General features: G+C 36.2%; 1 non-coding gene across 1 annotated transcript; it reads right to left on the reverse strand.

Moving 5' to 3' along the window:
• Positions 1-10320: 10320 nt before the first annotated feature.
• On the reverse strand, positions 10321-10427 carry LOC139903144 (small nucleolar RNA R71). The gene has a single exon (XR_011777987.1). It is a non-coding gene; the product is annotated as a small nucleolar RNA R71 (small nucleolar RNA).
• Between the last annotated feature and the right edge of the window lie 10027 nt (positions 10428-20454).

Genomic DNA, 20454 nt, shown 5'->3' on the forward strand with positions numbered 1-20454 from the left:
AGATTTCTCTAGAATCGCCAAACCCTTAACTGCATTGACTCAAAAGGGAAAGAAGTATGATTGGTCCACAGAACAGGAATCCTCATTCCAGTTATTAAAGAAGAAGTTAACGTCTGCACCCATTTTGTCATTACCGGAAGGAAATGATGATTTCGTGATCTATTGTGATGCTTCACGCCAAGGTTTAGGATGTGTATTAATGCAACGCACAAAAGTCATCGCATATGCCTCACGACAACTAAAAATTCATGAAAAGAACTATACGACGCACGATTTAGAACTTGGAGCAGTAGTTTTTGCACTCAAAATATGGAGACACTATCTATATGGCACCAAGTGTACAGTGTACACCGACCATAAGAGTCTTCAGCATATTTTTGATCAAAAACAACTCAATATGAGACAACGTCGCTGGGTAGAGTTGTTAAACGATTACGATTGTGAAATCCGTTACCACCCCGGAAAGGCTAATGTTGTAGCTGATGCCCTAAGTCGAAAAGAAAGAGTAAAACCTCTTAGGGTCCGAGCTTTGAATATTACAATTCGTACTGATCTCACAAAGCAAATTCAAGCAGCACAGTTAGAAGCTTTAAAAGAAGAAAACGAAAAAGGTGAAATGAGCAAAGGGTTAGAAAAACAACTTGAAGTAAAAGCCGATGGAACCCTGTATTTTACTGGTAGGATATGGGTACCAAGACATGGTAACCTAAGGCAACTAGTACTAGATGAAGCACACAAAACGAGGTACTCAATTCACCCAGGAAATGGGAAAATGTACCACGATCTCAAGAAGTTCTATTGGTGGCCTAATATGAAGACAGAAATTGCTACTTATGTAAGCAAATGTTTGACGTGTGCAAAGGTTAAAGCTGAGCACCAAAAGCCGTCAGGATTACTGCAACAACCAGAAATTCCACAGTGGAAATGGGAAAGAATAACCATGGATTTCATTACGAAATTGCCAAGGACTGCAAGTAGTCATGATACTATTTGGGTGATAGTTGATCGTCTAACTAAATCAGCTCACTTCCTACCAATAAAGGAGACAGACAGTATGGAGAAATTAGCACGCCTATATTTGAAGGAAGTAGTTTCCAGGCATGGTGTACCCATCTCCATCATATCTGATCGCGACACCCGATTCACATCACATTTTTGGCAATCATTACAAAAAGCATTGGGAACTCGATTAGATATGAGCACCGCTTATCACCCACAGACAGATGGTCAAAGTGAAAGAACAATACAAACATTGGAAGACATGTTACGGGCATGCGTGATTGACTTTGGAACCAGTTGGGATCGACACTTACCGTTGGCAGAATTTTCATACAATAACAGCTATCATACGAGCATCAACGCAGCGCCATTTGAAGCACTTTACGGTAGAAAGTGCAGATCTCCTATCTGTTGGAGTGAAGTAGGAGAAAGACAACTTACTGGACCAGAAATTATTCACGAAACCACCGAAAAGATCATTCAAATACAACAGCGATTGAAAACGGCCATGAGTCGCCAAAAGAGTTATGCTGATGTAAGAAGAAAACCGCTAGAATTTCAAGTGGGCGACAAAGTCATGTTGAAAGTGTCACCCTGGAAAGGCGTTGTACGATTCGGTAAACGAGGAAAGCTAAGTCCTAGGTACGTAGGACCCTTTGAAATCACCGAAAGAATTGGAGCAGTTGCTTATCGATTAAGGCTACCACAAGAACTTAGTAGTGTTCACGACACATTTCACGTGTCAAATTTGAAGAAATGTTTAGCTGAAGAGGATGTCATAATTCCTCTTGACGAAATACGAATCAATGATAAACTCCATTTTATCGAAGAACCTGTTGAAATCATGGACCGTGAGGTCAAACAATTAAAACAAAGCAAAATACCGATAGTTAGGGTTCGTTGGAACGCAAGACGAGGACCCGAGTTTACTTGGGAACGTGAAGATCAAATGAAGCAAAAGTATCCACATTTGTTCACTGATATCGCTCATGAAACAGGTACTACTCAAAATTTCGGGACGAAATTTTCTTTAACGGGGAGGTACTGTGATGACCCGAAAAATTTCGACTAATTTAAACCAATTCTCTTTAGGAATCAATATTATGTAAATATACATATATGTATGTATATATATATATATATATATATATATTATAAGATGTACAAGTAAAAACGACTTTCCTACAGTAAAACATTAATTGCTACAATAAAAATGACTTTGCTACAGTAAAACACTATTTGCTACAGTGAAACCGTATTTTGCTACATTGCTACAGTGAAAACGAGTTTGCTACAGTGATTTGCTACAGTAAAACACTATTTGCTACAGTAAAACACTATTTGCTACAGTAAAACACTATTTGCTACAGTAAACACTATTTGCTACAGTACACTATTTGATGTCGACGAACTAGCAAACAGAAACAGAAAAGGCGGCCATGCGATCGCATGGCAAAAACACTGAAAACTCATGCGATCGCATGAGCTACAGTAAATCGAAAAGTAATATAAATACGCAGTTCGTTCGACGAATGTTTTTCACATTTCTCTTAATATTTATATTTATATTATAATTATAATTTTAAATTTAAGTTTAATAATAATAAGGTATATACGAGGGTGTTTTTAATTCGGGTTTCAAACCGCTTTAAGCTAAGGAAATATTAGGTATTAGTCGGGGTATTGTTCTTGAATCCAAGGCCAACCATACAGTCATCTACCATCATTACGTCTACGCAATTTGCCTACAATATTGAATCGCAATATTGAACTGTGAGTTATAGTCTCCCTTTTTAAATACTTTAAATATTTTTGGGCTGAGAATATATGCAATTTATTTTAAACGCGATAAGACACAAGTACATACTAAATTCTACACTGAGTTAAACCGGAAATCCCTTAGCTTTGGTAACTAGTAGCTGCCAGTACATAGGATATGGACTGGTGGGCGCGAATAATTGTATATGGATCCATAGGGCTTGACATCCCCGTCCGAGCTAGAGCGCTAGCCTTTTAACGGACGTATGTTATTTGAGTTTAAGACACGTTGGTTTGCGTGTATTAAAACGAATGGGGTAATTATCACTATAGCGTTAAGTTTAGTTACCAGGGTGCTCTGTTACGTAGAATCTATTGATAAACTTTTGATGAAATCTTGTGGTCTATCTTTATACATGTTTATGACTCGAGCAATTAAACCTATAACTCACCAACATTCGTGTTGACTTTTTAGCATGTTTTATTCTCAGGTCCTTAGAATGCTTCCGCTGTGATGTGCTTGTTGCCTGCATGGAGTCTCTCATGCTTTGTACAAAGTTTATTGCATTCAAAATAAAACTGCGTTGTGTAATAAATAACTGGACTGTGATGTCAACCTGTAAATTAAAGACTTATGTATTTCGGGGTTTTGCTTATACCTAAGCACTCGCCCACATGTTTATAACTTTCTATGTTTAGAAAGTCACTTATTTTAATGAATGCAATATTTTATCAAAACGTATCATATAGAGGTCAAAACCTCACTGTGGAATCAATGATTAACGTGCCGCGTCAATAGCGATTTTGACGGGTCGTTACACCATTACTACCTAAAATATAGTAGGTAAACCTACTGGAAATAACAAGAAATGATCTAGAGCTTCAAAGGATCTTGGATGGCTTGGAAGTTCTTGAAGTAGAATCATGACGCAAAAACAAGTTCAAGTAAGATTTTCTACTCGAATTAAGATAGTTATAGTTATGAAAATTGAATCAAAGTTTGAATATGAGTATTACCTTGAATTAGAATAATAACCTGCTATAAGTAACAAAGGTTTCTTGATCTTAGATGATTACTTGGAATGGATTAGAAACCTTGGAAGTATACTTGCAAACTTGAAAGTATTCTTGATTTTATGAAACTAGAACTTATAGAATTTATAAAGAACACTTAGAACTTGAAGATAGAACTTGAGAGAGTTCAATTGGATGAAGAAAATTGAAGAATGAAGGTGTTTGTATGTGTTTTAGGTCGTGATATATGGATTAGATATAAAGGATATGTAAGTTTGTTTTCTTGTAAATAAGTCATGAATGATTAATAATATTTTTGTAATCTTGCTAAATAATTCATACTAGATTACAAAGAATGGTTCACACATGTTTGATGACTCATTAAGGACTGCTAAGAGCTGATCATTGAATTGTATATACCAATAGTATGTACATCTAGGAGCTGTGTATTGTACGAGTACGAATACGGGTGCATACGAGTAGAATTGTTGATGAAAATGAATGAGAATGTAATTATAAGCATTTTTGTTAAGTAAAAGTACTTTGATATGTGTAATTAAGTCTTTCAAAAGTGTAACAATACATCTTAATACATTACATGTATATACATTTTAACTGAGTCGTTAAGTCATCGTTAGTCGTTACATGTACATGTTGTTTCGGAACCTATAAGTTAGCGATTTCGTTAAATGTAATTAATCCCATTGTTATTATATCTAATGAGATGTTAAATTATTACATTATTATGATAACATGATTTACTAATATATCTTAATATGATATATAAATATTAAGACGTTATTACAACGATAATCGTTACGTATAGATATCGTTTTGAATTTCTTAGGTTAGTAGTCTTGTTTTATGTATAAGGTTCATTGTTAATATACATAATAAGATACTTACTTATCATTTCATCATGTTAAACATATATATATGTTCATATATATAATATCATGTCATATACAAGTTATAATGTTCGTGAATCATCGGACAAACTGGGTGGTCAAATGTTAACACAAAATCCGTTTCAATTAATCAAGTCTTAACAAGTTTGATTGCTTAACATGTTGGAAACATTTAATCATGCAAAAATAGTTTTCATTTAATATATATAATCATGGAAAAGTTCGGGTCACTACATATATTGTATCAACGAGTTATGAAGTATTAACTCATTTTCGCTGAAGAATTTATATGTATATCTTATATATATAAATTTTGAAACCATAATAAATCTTTTCGTACTAAGCTATTACGCGTGAATTCTAAAGAGTAGATACTCGGATAATTCATGATACTAATATGCTATGATGTACATCCTTTGTTAACAATTTAACCATCGTTAGCTACAATATCCGTTTCAGCTCGGTGAATTCCATTTCATAATAAACCAAGTGTATTATTCAATTACAAGTTTGATTTTATACTTTCATTTTTGATATACTCAAAAATTTATTGACAACAACATTGTACCTTGCGAAGATCACAAGAATTTCACGAACACCTACATCATTCACCGTGTAAATATCAATAAAAATGAATGATGAAACATTGATTCATAATTTCATTTACGATGAAGTGATAATCCACGAAAATTAGGAAATTTCTTAAGTTTTAGACATTATTCATTTCTAATTCCAGCCAAAAATCAAATGAGTTTAATTTAATATTAAGTCATTAAATCTACATAACATCTGAAGAAAATATACATACATATATATTTTCATAAAGATTGTAATAAAATTCATTTGTACAAAAATGTTAATTGTGAAAAAAAATTTTAACGGGTAGGTAATACCCGAGAGATATATAAATTCACAATTAATATGTTACATTCTTCGAATCTGATTCCGCAATCATCAACTATACTCACTAATTTCACAACAATGTACATTCTTTCATAGAAATCAAAACAACGTTTCTCATCCAAATTTTATTACATATTCTGATTTTGACAAATCAAAATCCAAGTCAAAATTTAACAGAAGACATCACTCTTAGATTCCTACATCTTTCGAAGCTATACTTTGACTTCGAAACTGTGCTAGAACATCATTTCTATTCATAGAACCCAGAAAAATATTTGTATCATTCAAAATCCTAGAACATCATATGTATATTAACGATTACAATATGTGTTCAAACCCTTCGAAATTCCTGAAGACACTTCAAATAATGAACAATCGAGTTGATGATCCAATCACATATTAACCACAGTTTTGCACCTGAAAAACTCTCGAAACCAAAGTCATAGTTCAACACGTATCCGTGTCAGACCCTTTGACATTTATTAGCAAAAATAACTTTGCAATTCCTTTCAAAAATAACAAATTTTGTCACAGCTCCAGCAAGTCAATTTCGACTTTTCAGTCGAAACAGCCTTATTATAACCCCGATATATACGTGCCATTTCGTCATCGTTACCGGAGAACCTTTTATATCTCACCACATTAGCAATAAACTTACCAACAACTTCACTAATCTTTGACTTTCCGAAAAATCATTATATTTATCGAAACCCCGTCATTTACTCACCTGCATCTTGTAACAAGAATTGTCATGCCAATTACTGAGAATCAGCAATCAGTATTTTGAAATCTTGCAGCATGTCTACGCCAACATTTATATGTGTACATATAACATCTATCTCCTAGACTTATATACTTTGAATGTGAAGTTTCTGAAAAACACCCCAATCTACGAATTAGTTCTCCAAATTTTTGGAAAAGTTGAATGAAGCAGTAGAAACTGTAGACAATCGTAACAGTTAAAAGTTTGATGATAAAGAATAATGTGTTGGCAAAGCTCAGAAAAAGAGAAGATTTGGAACTGGAAAATAGATTGAGCAAACCATGAAGGAGGCTGTGGACAAATCACAACGACTAAATCTGCCTTCAAAGAATCTAAATGATTCAGTGTCTGCTGAAGTCTTTAGAGAATACCTTACTCCTGACTCTAAACCTTTACGCACAAATCTTCATCATCATCCATCGATGTTAGAAATTCTAAGATATCATCATATCTTTCACTATAAATATCTTCGATATTTCTCAAGATATCTTCATAACTATTGTTATCCGAAATCATTTATCTCTTCGCGCTATCTGTGTTACATCATAAAAGAAACTATTTTAGTTTCTAAATTCTGAAACCTTCGAGTTTAAAATATGAATGTTTTTGAAGTAGTGTTGGGAACTGAAGAATGATTTAGTATAATATAATGACACTTGATCAACGTGATTATATATTACAGTAAGTCATGCTGAGTTTCTAAATGGAACGTGATGATTCACAGATCATAACGTCATCATGTGCCATATTACACGACTCTTGTATTCTATTTAACCTCTAAAAATATCAAGAAAATATTTTCTTGATGATTCGATCTTTTCCGGATATTCTAGTAATTTGACAAATCAAATCGTGCTACTACCTTTTCTTTCTACTTTATATATTATGATAATTCGAAACTCCATACCTACGAATTCTGGACCATTACTTACGAAAAGAAAACAAAAGCATGAAACTCCGAAATAGAAAGGGGGTATAAATCGCAGCAAACAGAAAAGATCATTAAATGTAGATGTTAATGATTATAGAAAGACAGAAGCAGAGACATCGAAAGATAGGGGAAGATATAAAGCCCGATAGTAACACACAAGTTACAAACCGTGTATATTAATACGTATTGCAACGTAGAGACACGAGAGAATTAAAAACACTATAACCCCAAGGTAATAGTAAAAGTAAATAAAATCCTTCGGTGGTAGATGAAAAAGAAGAATGACAGATATGAAAGTTAGGAGTATATCAAGAATCAGAACTGAATGGAGCATATTGATGAATGCTTTAGGGAGAAAGAATAGAAGGTGTGAGTTGCAAGGAAACGAAGGGGGTGGATTTATAGTAAAATATCCGACAGAGCAATCAAAAACAGATGATCGCATTTAAAGCGGATCCTAATTTCCTTGATTACCGAAGAATCAAATCTTATTACAAAGATTTTCTCCAAATCTCTCGAACTCTGGAAATCAATCATATCTACGTCAAAAGATATGACAAATCTACACTTACTCATTTCACTCTTTTGTGATAACTTCACTCGTACGCTAATATTGCTCGATTTCATCATATATATCTATCGCAATATCATAATAAATGCTCTCGAATCAAGGATAGTTAAGGCGGTTTCTACAAGTAATACACAAAGGTATGTAAATTGTATCGGAAAGTGGCTTATAAAGAGTTTTGGTGAATTATGACCGTTCTATAGGTTGTGATATCATCATAGTTGATCCCGATACAAGTTAGGGTTAAATTAGCGCTCTAAAATGATAAAAAAAAAAAAGGTTTCAGATATGTTGAACTCCGTCCAAAATGATTGGGCTCCGACCAAATTAAGGGAGATTATGAAAAAACGAGACAGTGAACTTCAGTTCAACTGGACGCCGTCTAAATAAGTGGGACGCCGTCCAGCCCTTTACAACTGGACGCCGTCCAGCCCTTTACAACTGGACGCCGTCCAGTATATGGGACGCCGTCCATCCCTTCAGTACTGGACACCGTCCAGAATCTGGGGCGCCGTCCAGTAGTAGGTTTCAGCCTACTTTTGACTTTTGACCCACTTTAACCACTTTAAAAATGAATGATTGGGAGACCAGTTGTGGGAGACGATCAGATACGAACCAGAAGAGTTAGAAGACAATTTTAGGAGATATTTTGGAGAACTCCAAGCTCTTTGAAGAGGTCTAACATCCCAAGAATCAAGATTCAACACTTTCTCCATTCAAGATTCATTCTCTATTAGGTTGATTTCTTGTTCTTAACAATGAATTCTGCTTATCAATTGATTGCTATTTTGTTTGTTAATATGATTGTTAGCTAAACTCTATAATGTTTGTCTAGATTAATAACTGAGGTTTTGGCTGTAATCTTATTGATTGAATGTATTTTGTGTGATAGTTTTAAGCTTGATTCAAGAACATGCTTATTAATGTTAAAAATCATTTGTAACTAGTTAATTGATATGTCGTTGATAAAGAGAACTCTTGTTGATTTATCATATTGATTTACAATCAACTTGTCTTAGATTGATTGTTTACTAAGCCGGACCAAGGGGGTAAATTAGATTCATTTGATTAGACGATATAGGGATGAATTGTATGCAACGAACGTTTGTACAATTATTGATAACTATGAACATAGAAGTCAAGTTTCAAGCCTTAGAACTAGTTAAGTTATCCGATTACAAATACAAGAACTATAGTGAAAAGGGAATCCTTGATCTTGTAATTGTGTTTACGTGTTTACTAAAGAGAACTCTTGGTGAACCTATTAGATAACTTACACACATAATCATTCAATCAGGCCTTAATATCAAAACTTACATCCAATACCGAGGGTAAAATATCTAGATGAACATTTCGTTTTTTTATCTAAATCAAACTATCTTATTTGCTTTATTTACAATTGTTTAAAACTAAAAATTACCAAAAACATTTCTTTTACTTGTAAACTAGAACTTGTCTTGATTAGCCCATCGTTAAAGGGCAAAACCATAATATCGTGTACCTTTAGTTTCATTTACTTAGTTAATCATAATATAGTTTCTAATTATAGTTTAACTCATACAACTGTCCTTGGAACGATACACGGACTAACCCATTATCTATACTACTATACGATCGGGTACACTGCTCGTAGTTGTGTAATAGTTCTAATAACCGGTACTTTTCCTAATATAAATTATATACCTGATTCATCACATCAAGTTTTTGGCTCCGCTGCCGGGGACAGTTTTGTGTCAAAATAGAATTATTAACTAATTTGTGATTAAGTAGTTTCTTAAATCTTTTAAATTATTAATAGTCTTTGATTTTTAAACTTATAGAATCGGTGTGTTTAATAGTTTTGTTAGTTGTGTGATTGATAGATTTTAGGTTGCATATGCCACATACCCGAAATTCAGATTCTCCGCTACTTACACCACTTACAGAACCAGACAGAAAGCTTGGTAGGATACCAAAAGAAGTACTTGAAATTTTTGAGTCTTCATCAAAGCAGGAAATTTTTCATTCGGAATCATCAAGAACAACCAAGCCTCGATATTCTGAATTTGGTGAACCTGTTCATCCTCCAAATTTTGAAATGGAAGGAGAGGCACAAAGACCGTTGGTACCAAGACAATCAATGTTGGCCAAGATGAAGGCAATCCGAACTGGACAAGGAAGTGCAATTACTCAGCCACCTGGTGAGGTAAAATTTGAAATAAAAGGACCTATTCTCCAAATGATTAACAATAGATGTCAATTTGGTAGAGGTCTGAATGAAGATGCTAATGAACATATTCGTCTTTTTCAAGAGATATGTGTTCTATTCAAGCTTCAAGCGGACACCGACCAAAATGTATTTTTAAAACTATTCCCATGGATACTCCACGGGGAAGCACGGAGTTAGTTAGATTCATTACCCGAGGCTACGATAGAAACTTGGGATGTTATGTTGGAAAATTTTCTTAAGAAATATTTTCCAGCTTCTAAGTCCGCGAGACTCCAACAAGAAATTACCCAATTTTCTCAAAAGCCGATGGAAACCTTGTATGAAGCATGGAATCGATTTTTTAAAATGCTAAGAGGTTGTCCAAACCATGGTTTAGATACCTTCCAAAAAGTTCAAATCTTTTACAAGGGTTGTGATGTTGCAACCCGAATTTCTATTGATCAAGCGGCTGGAGGTTCACTCATGGACAAAACCGAGCAAGAAGCTTATGAGATAATTGAGAAATAAGCCGATTATTCTCATGAGTGGCATCAAGAAAGACCAATTACTCGTCATTCTCAAGTTCAAAGCGCTGGTGCTTATGATGACCTTAGTACACTAAGTGCGAAAATAGACAGTGTTGCTCGAAACATGGAAAAGATCACCAAGGAAATTCATAGTATGAAGGTAGGTTATGAATACTGTGGTGGTCTCCATTTAGGAAAAGATTGTGATGTAGGTTTGACAATGGCTCAGAAAGAAGAAGTGGCTTTCATAAGCCAAAGGAATAACAACCAATTTCAAGGAAGAGCCCAATTCAACCGAAACTTCAACAACCCTTACAACCCTCAAGGTCAAAATTTAAATTTCCAACAAGGGTCAAGTAGTGGGTACCAACAACAAACTCCGGGTTTTTATCAAAAACCCCAACATGAAGAGAAAAAGTCAAATGTGGAGAATATGTTGGAGAAGTTAATTGTATCGCAAACTCAACTTGTTACCAATATAAGCCAAACGAATGAGAAGAATGAGCAACAATTTAAAAACCAACAATCTTCCATTCAAGTATTGGAACAACAAATGAGTAATCTTGCTAAATTGTTAAGCGAAAGAAAACCGGGGGAATTGCCAAGCAACACGCAATCTAACCCCCGAAACGAGCAAGCAAAGGCTATCACTACCCGAAGTGGGGTAACCTATGATCCACCAAAGATGCCAGAAGTTTCTGACTTTCGTGTTCCAATAACGAAAGAGAGTAAACAAAGTAGTGTGAATGAACAGGAGAAAGAAAAGGAGCCAGAAAATGTGGTTGAAGGTGTTGACAATGAGCACATGGAAAGTCAAAAAGACACGGTGCGAGTCAAACCAGTTGTTAAAGCGTATCAACCACCACTCCCATTCCCAAGAAAACAAAGATTGGAGAAGCTCGAGGAAGAAAAGTCAAGATTCATGGAGCTCATCAAGAAAATTAACGTAAATTTACCTTTTATTGATGTTATTGCAGGAATGCCTAAATATGCTCGATTCTTGAAGGACATGCTCACCAACCGAAAGAAGATGAAAAGCGTTTCATCAGTCACTTTAAATGCTAGATGTTCAGCGCTGGTGTCCAACACACTTCCCGAAAAACTTCAAGATCCGGGATGTTTCACTATTCCATGTCTAATGGGTGACCTTGATTGTATGAGGGCATTAGCCGATTTGGGGGCTAGTATCAATTTGATGCCCTATTCGATTTACCTTAAATTAGCCCCTGGGGAACTCAAAACCACACGAATGACTATTCAACTAGCTGATCGCTCTATAAAATTCCCTCGAGGAATAATAGAGAATATGTTAGTTAAGACCAGAAATCTGATTTTTCTGGCAGACTTTGTAGTTTTAGACATGGAAGTTGATGACAGAATACCAATTATTTTGGGTCGACCATTTTTAAATACTGCTAGATGTGTCATTGATGTTTATGATCAGCAGTTGACCCTTAGAATTGGTGAAGCTAGTGCGACTTTTGCAATTGACAAGTCATTGAAATATCCTGAATCTTCAGATGATACTTGTTATTTTATGCAAAGCATAGATTCGAATTATGAGTTCTTGCAGGAATTTCCCGAATTGGATGAAACAGGTACATACGATTTGGTGAGTGGAGATGAAGAACTTTCTGAAGAAGAAATGGATGTGATGGCTACATTGATGGCAAATGGGTATGAACCAACTGAGGAGGAGTTAGAACAACTGAACAAGGATAGCGAGTACCGGAGTAAGCCCTTAATTGAGGAACCTTCAATTTTGGAGCTTAAGCCGCTCCCTGATCATCTTGAGTACGCTTTCCTTCAGGAGGATTCGAAGCTTCTGGTAATTATTTCCTCACTTCTTTCTAAACATGAAAAATAACGTCTTGTTTCCTTGTTACAGGCCCACAAACCGGCTATTGCATGGAAAATCCATGATATAAAAGGAATTAGTCCTTCTTATTGCACTCACAAGATCTTAATGGAAGCAAATTCTAAACCAGTGGTTCAACGTCAAAGGAGGCTAAATCCTCATATGCAAGATGCTGTCAAGAAGGAGATCATTAAATTGCTAGATGCAGGTCTAATCTACCCAATCTCAGACAGTCTGTGGATAAGCCTGGTCCATTGTGTTCCTAAAAAGGGTAGTATAACTATTACCACAAATGATAAGGATGAGCTTATCACTACACGAACTGTTACGGGGTGGCGAGTTTGTATTGATTATCGTAACTTAAACGATGCCACTAGAAAAGACCATTTTCCGCTACCATTCATTGATCAAATGTTAGAGAGACTAGCGGAAAATAGCTTTTATTGTTTTCTAGATGGTTTTTCGGGGTACTTTCAAATTCCCATCTCCCCCGAGGACCAAGAAAAGACTACCTTCACGTGTCCCTATGGCACCTTTTCATACCGTCGAATGCCCTTTGATCTATGTAATGCACCAACAACATTCCAAAGGTGCATGATGGCTATTTTCCACGATATGATTGAAGATTGCATGAAGGTGTTCATGGATGACTTTCATTCTTCGGTGACACTTTCAATTCACGCCTTCTAAATTTGTAGAAAATGCTAATTAGGTGTGAGAAATCAAACTTAGTGCTAAAGTGGGAGAAATGCCACTTTATGGTTAAAAAAGGCATTGTGTTGGGGCACAAAATCTCAAGTGTTGGTATTCAGGTGGATCCAGCAAAGGTTGACATCATTGCTAACCTTCCACCTCCTTCAAATGTGAAGGGTGTGAGAAGTTTTCTCGAGCATGCCGGGTTTTACCGGCGATTCATTAAAGATTTCTCAAAAATTGCAACGCCATTGAATAAACTTCTCGAAAAAGATGCACCCTTTGTTTTCACGAGTGAATGCACTAATGCATTCAACATCTTAAAACAAAAACTTGTTAACGCACCAATAATTATAGCTCCAAATTGGTCATTACCATTCGAGCTAATGTGCGATGCATCGGATTTTGCAGTGGGTTCAGTTTTGGGCCAACGGGTTGAAAAACGTTTTCAACCCATTTACTATGCAAGCAAGACTTTACAAGGAGCCCAATTAAACTACATAACAACAGAAAAAGAGCTCCTTGCTATCGTCTTTTCTTTTGACAAATTCTGATCTTATCTTATCCTATCAAAGACAATTGTCTTCACCGATCATTCGGCATTGAAATACCTTTTCTCTAAACCGGATGCCAAACCTCGATTATTAAGATGGGTCTTGCTCTTGCAAGAATTTGATATCAAGATCCGGGACAAGAAAGGCGCAGAAAATCTCGCGGCTGACCATCTTTCTAGACTTGAAAATCCCAATCTTGGAGTACTCCATGAATCGAGTATTAAAGATGATTTTCCTGGTGAATACCTCATGCGAGTAGAGAAGGAGGAAGACCCGTGGTATGTTGATTTCGCCAATTACATTGTTGGGGGGTATCTAGAAACCGGCTGGTCACATCAGAAAAGGAAGAAAATCTTTAGTGACCTAAAATACTATTTTTGGGAAGACCCTTATCTATTTATGCGATGTGCAGATGGAGTTATTCGCAGGTGCATTTCAAGGAAGGAATGCACCGAAATTCTTCTTGATTGTCACCTTGGTCCTACGGGTGGACACTTTGGTCCCCAAATCACGGGGAGGAAAGTTTACGAGGCCGGTTTCTATTGGCCTACAATATTCAAGGATGCCTACACTATTTGTAAGGCTTGTGATGCATGCCAACGGGCCGGTCAAATCACTAAATGGGATGAAATGCCTAAACAAAGCATCCAAGTATGCGAGGTGTTCGATGTTTGGGGAATTGACTTTATGGGGCCCATTCCAAAGTCTCATTCTTATCTCTACATACTCGTAGCCATAGATTATGTTTCCAAATGGGCGGAGGCAAAACCTCTCCCCACAAATGATGGCCGAGTTGTAGTAACCTTTTTAATAGAACTTTTCTCAAGGTTTGGCACGCTTAAAGCCCTTATCAGTGACCGGGGCACCCACTTTTGCAATAAGCAATTAGAAAAGGTGTTGAAAAGATATGGAGTGATCCATAAAATTTCAACATCTTATCATCCCCAAACAAGTGGGTAGGTGGAGAATACCAATCGGTCTTTAAAACGCATACTTGAAAAGACCGTTGGTGCAAATCCAAAAGAGTGGTCTGTTAAGTTAAATGATGCATTGTGGGCTTTTCGCACAGCCTACAAAACACCTATTGGAACCACTCCTTTCCGTATGGTATACGTAAAAGCATGCCATCTCCCTTTGGAGATTGAACACAAAGCGCATTGGGCTCTAAGGGCGTGTAATTTGGATTACAAGGAGGCGGGTCAGTTACGTTTGACCCAATTGAATGAATTAGACGAGTTGAGGCTTGAAGCCTGTGACAACTCTCTAATTTATAAAGAAAAGACTAAACAATAGCACGATAAGAGATTAAAAAGTCCAAAGGAGTTCATGGAAGGAGATCGTGTCCTTGTTTATAATGCCCGTTTCATATTGTCACCAGGAAAGCTTAAGTCCCGATGGTCGGGACCATTTGTTGTTGGAAGAGTGTACCCTTATGGTACAATTGAAGTGGTGAACTGGAAGGGCGACATTTTTAAAGTGAATGGCCACCGAGTCAAACACTATGTTGATGGTCCGCTAGAAATCGAAGACGAGGTTAACCTCAACTTCGAGAACAAGGCTTAAATCAAAAATGGGGAAGAGTTGGGTGAACGACTCGTTAAAAAAGGTTCACGAGTGTAAATACTTTGAATTGTATGTTTATTACTTGTACGATTTTTTATTTTGTGCAAAATGATATACGATGGGATTTTAAACTTGCGAGTGTCGGAAAATTTGATCAGACATTTGCAGATCATTTGGACGCCGTCCTAAAGTAATGGACGTCGTCCTCTTCTTCACAACTGGACGCCGTCCAGAAATTGGAACGCCGTCCAGTCCTTCACACTTGGACGCCGTCCAAATTCTGGACGCCGTCCTTACGGCCTGACCCCAAAAAAATAAATAAACGCGTTTTATACCTTATCTAACCCAATTTTCAACCACAAAACACACTCCTCTCTATTTTTCTCTCTTACAAATGAACCAACTCTCAAAAACACTAATTTCTTCTTTCAATTTCGTGATTTCTTCCTTCAAATTCGTTCTTGAATCATGACTTCTAGGGTAATACTACTACCTTTTCACACTTTTCTTTCTTGATTTCTCAATTTATATGCTTGTATGTATGATTATGTGAAAGATAAGTGTGGGGTGTTTGATTTGCATGATTCTTACTTAGATTAACATGCCTTAGTTGTTTAATTATCCATTATGTCTTGATTTTGCAATAATTACATGTTTAATGGGTGTGGTCATGAAGCTAGGGTTTGTAGTGATTAAATCCAAAATTAGGGTTGTTACTTTAAGATATTGGGTTTGTTTGTGATGTTTATGAAGATTGTGAATGCTTAATTTATTGTTGATGATTTAGATGTCAATGTGGTCGGGTCATGAATTGAAATTTCTTGAATTTCTAGCATATTTTGAATTTTGATGTTCTTATGAAAGATGTATGCTTGATTTTCACATGTTTAGACCTATTGAATTGAATTGATAGTATTGTATGCGATAATGTAGTTGTGAGATGAGAAGTTAATGGTCATGTTGAACTAAATTGTGATACTTGTGTTATGCTTGTAATGGAAATAATTTGAATACAAGTTCTACATGTTATGACCTAGGTTTATGAATGCAACATGCTTGAGTCCTAAGTTGATGCTTAATTGTGAATTTTGTGATCCACATTTTTAAAAGTGTATTTACTAGCTTATGTTGATTTTGGTTGACTTTGGTCAAATATTTTGAACATACAACTTTTCTTATATGAATCATAATGCCTTTGAACTTTGAATGGAATGAATAAGTTCTCTTGCTACACGGTTATGTTTTTAGCTAACACTAACACAACGACTTCTATATTCTTTTGGTTTGGTGTTAATGTGTTTTGCAGGGACAATCTAGCCGAGGTGGACAACCAAAACGAGGCAGAACAACAAGAAACAATCCACCACCACCACAACAACATTATACATCATCTTCCGAAGAAGAAGAGGAGGATCTAAATGATCCTCAAGTTTGGTTGAGACAAATTAGGAACGACGACTATTACGCAGAGACCTTTAATAGGATAAATAGTAGGCCAATAAATACCACGTGGTATTTTGTTTGGGCTCCATTGGATGAGGTGGGTATGCACCTCCATGTTTCCCGTTTGTTAGCCATTCCATATGATAGGATCATTTCCTATGCATGGGAGCATGTTTTTAGCATTCGCGAATAAATTTATTCGGTGTTATTAAAGGAATTTTACTCATCTTTAAGGTTTAATAATGTTCGTGATCATTTGTCGAATGAATTTCTTCGGTTTCGGTTAGGGGGTGAAGATAGAGGTATCAGCAAATTTGAGTTATGTAGAGTGTTGGGCATTTTCGAGGAGCTTACTGACAACCAATTGGGAACTTACTTAAGAGGTTCCGATTACCCTGGTAGAGTTGTCTTTAATGATCTAGCTTTTTGGCGAAGAATTTGTGGGCCGAATGCATCTAGGCCATTTAAATCAAGCAGACACCGGTATAATGAAATTGCAAGCCCTGATGATAGACTTCTTCATCGACTTATCGCATGCACTTTCAATGCGCGTGTCGAGGGAAACGAAAAGGTTAAGTCGATGGATCTATGGATAATGGATCAAATAAAACGGGGTTGCCATACTGATATTCCGGGGTTGATAGGCAACTATTTTCTGGCCATCGCCACTGAGACATGGAGAGATAAACCGCTTCTTGGGGGCCACTATATCACGAGGATTGCTCGTCACTTTAACATTGATTTCAGCCGATTGATGGAGTGTGATCACGCCATGAAAGCTATAAAGAAAGTTTCTTATGTCAACGCTGATATTCTTATGTATGACGGAAGTAGGCGTTTAGTGCCTTTTGTCGCAGGAGGAGCAAGTGGTAGTGGAGCAAATGTTCAACAACAAGAAGAAGAAGAAGCGGAAATGGAAGCTCAGACTAATGTTCATAATCAAGTTCCTTGGAATCCGTCCCAATCTAGTTGGGATAATTTGGTTAATAGTGTGAATAACATGAGGTTGAGTCCGAATGAACAAAGGACTCATAACGATCGTATGTGGGAGACTCAGCAGAGAATGGAGCAACGCCAGATTGCTCAAGTACATGATCAGGGGTGGAACAGTTATGGTATTGATTGGAATAACCATAACACTAAGTTATTTTATTCCGACCCCGATCATTACCATGGGACAACACGCCTGACACCCACATACTACACTGATCCGTAAAACCCACCTCCTCGTTACCCAATTTATGATTCTAACCCTGCATTGCAGGATGCCAGGAACAGGTTTGAGCAACAATACCCGCAAGGACGGCCAAGCATAGATGGTTCAGGAAATTACTTTTGGCCTTATAACAACTGATGGCCTGCGTGCCTATTATCATTTTGTTACATTACTTTGAGACTATCTATTTATTTGTTATGGTGTGTATTAAAACAATGTTTGGTTTGTAATATTAACTAATTTGATAATGGTTGTGGTTGTAAAAACACCGTTATTTTTAGTATTATTTGTTTGGTTTGTTATTTTGTGCAGCGTGATTGAACTTCAAAAGACTGGCATTAAGTTCAGCAACATTTTATGATGTATGATTGATGCTAATCACAGAGTAGACGATGCTCTTATGGTGGCAGTAAGTTCAGCGGCATCCGTCAACATGTTCCACGATTTACAGATTAAAAATTTGAAAATTTATACAATCACCCAATCACTTTGCCCTCTAAATTTAATCATTTTTCTGATTTCATGCAATGAGGACCTTGCATGATCTCAAGTGTGGGGTGGGAGAATAGAAATTTATCGGGAATTCGTTTTACAAAAATTAAGGCGTTTATGATTAAAATTTTAAAATTTTAAGGTAGCCTTAGAAACGAAAATTGTCCAAAAACCATGTTACATACATTGTGTTCTAAAAGCTATAAAAAGAAATGTTGAGTTATGTTTTAAATTATTAATAGTCTTTGAAGTTGCACTATCATTCAATTATTTGGATGAAAATCCTACTAGTTTAGTAAAGCTAACTTGTAGGTCACTTGTACCAAAACGAGTGTAAACCGTGAGAGAGCGATGATTGCATAGCGTGGTCGAAAACCGGATCTCGCGCCAGATCAGAAACTTAAACAGGACGATCCTCATTGTTTCTCCTAACAAGGATAATGTTGCGTCTGACCACTTTATTATTACCCATAGAATGTATCCATTCCATCCTCAAGGAAGTAAAGTCTTCCGAATGACACACTTGCTGATTAAATTCAGAAGGTGTAGTCCAGACCAGTTGTAGGGTGACAAAAAATCTTGAAAAGTCATTACTAACATCGACTGGGAATCTACCAGGCCTCAACGTCAAGCAGGGAAACTGGTAGTCAAAGTTTTTCTCAATGAGAGATATTTACTAGTAAAATGGGGGGGCACCATGTATATACAAAATGTTAGTGATTTATCAGATCCCCGGAAGGATAATCTCCTTAAAGATTAATCAGCTTTTAAGCCTGATGATCCTCAATTTATATGATTGATTTAACGGATTAGATGATTACCTCATAATTATCAATGATATCCGGACGTAATGTGTATCCTCCTAAGCACATTATTTTCTTACCAATATCTAGCAATGTTAGGTACTGTGGGAGGCATTGGCTTGACGAATAGCGGGAAACCCGCACTCATTTTTCAAAATTCAGAAAATCCGACAAAAATTAGAAAACGTGCCTAGTGTAAAAACTAGCATTATATTTTCAAAAACATAAAACGTTTTCATAAGGTCCTGATTTCTGTAGGATCAAATTTTTCGGATACTTGGCTCTAATCTCCCAAAAATGTGTGCGTGTGTTCTCATTGTGTATATAGCGTGAGTGTGATAACAATAAAGGTGTGTTATACTTAAAGTGTGTGTTTTATATAGCGTGAGTTGCGTTTCATAAAAACGTATGTGTTTCGTGTGCTTCGCATGATTTGTGTGATGTGCGGAATTTAAATTGTGTTAGTATGTTTGATATTGTTCTACTTTGTAAGAAAGATTTGCTTGAGGACAAGCAAGGTTTAAGTGTGGGGTGTTTGATATTTCTCGATTTCATCATATATATTTATCGCAATATCATAATAAATGCTATCGAATCAAGGATAGTTAAGGCGGTTTCTACAAGTAATACACAAAGGTATGTAAATTGTATCGGAAAGTAGCTTATAAAGAGTTTTGGTGAATTATGACCGTTCTATAAGTTGTGATATCATCATAGTTGATCCCGATACAAGTTATGGTCAAATTAGCGCTCTAAAATGATAAAAAAAAAAAAACAAAACAAAACAAAAAAGGCTTCAGATATGTTGGACTCCGTCCAAAATGATTGGGACTCCGTCCAAATTAAGGGAGATTATGAAAAAATGAGACAATGAACTTCAGTTTAACTGGACCCCGTCCAAATAAGTGGGACGCCGTCCAGCCCTATATAACTGGACGTCGTCCAGTATATGGGACACCGTCCAGCCCTTCAGTACTGGACGCTGATGTCATAGCGTGGGGGTACGTGATAGTACTATATTTTACTACGAAATACGTTACAAATTACATAAGTTTTAATTATTTATTTACAAATGGGATATACCTAAACCTTGCTACAACACTATAGGCAGTCTACCTAATCGTAGAGTAGTATATAGTTTTTAGTAAGTCCGGTTCGTTCCACAGGGAACGGGCTTATTGCACACTATATTTTAAACAATTATATTCGTACAAAATATATTATATTAATAATATATAAAAGGGGGTTTTACCGTTTAATGACCGGTTTGTCG

Source organism: Rutidosis leptorrhynchoides, chromosome 3 (genome assembly GCF_046630445.1).
Source record: "Rutidosis leptorrhynchoides isolate AG116_Rl617_1_P2 chromosome 3, CSIRO_AGI_Rlap_v1, whole genome shotgun sequence".
Taxonomy (NCBI): Eukaryota; Viridiplantae; Streptophyta; class Magnoliopsida; order Asterales; family Asteraceae; genus Rutidosis; species Rutidosis leptorrhynchoides.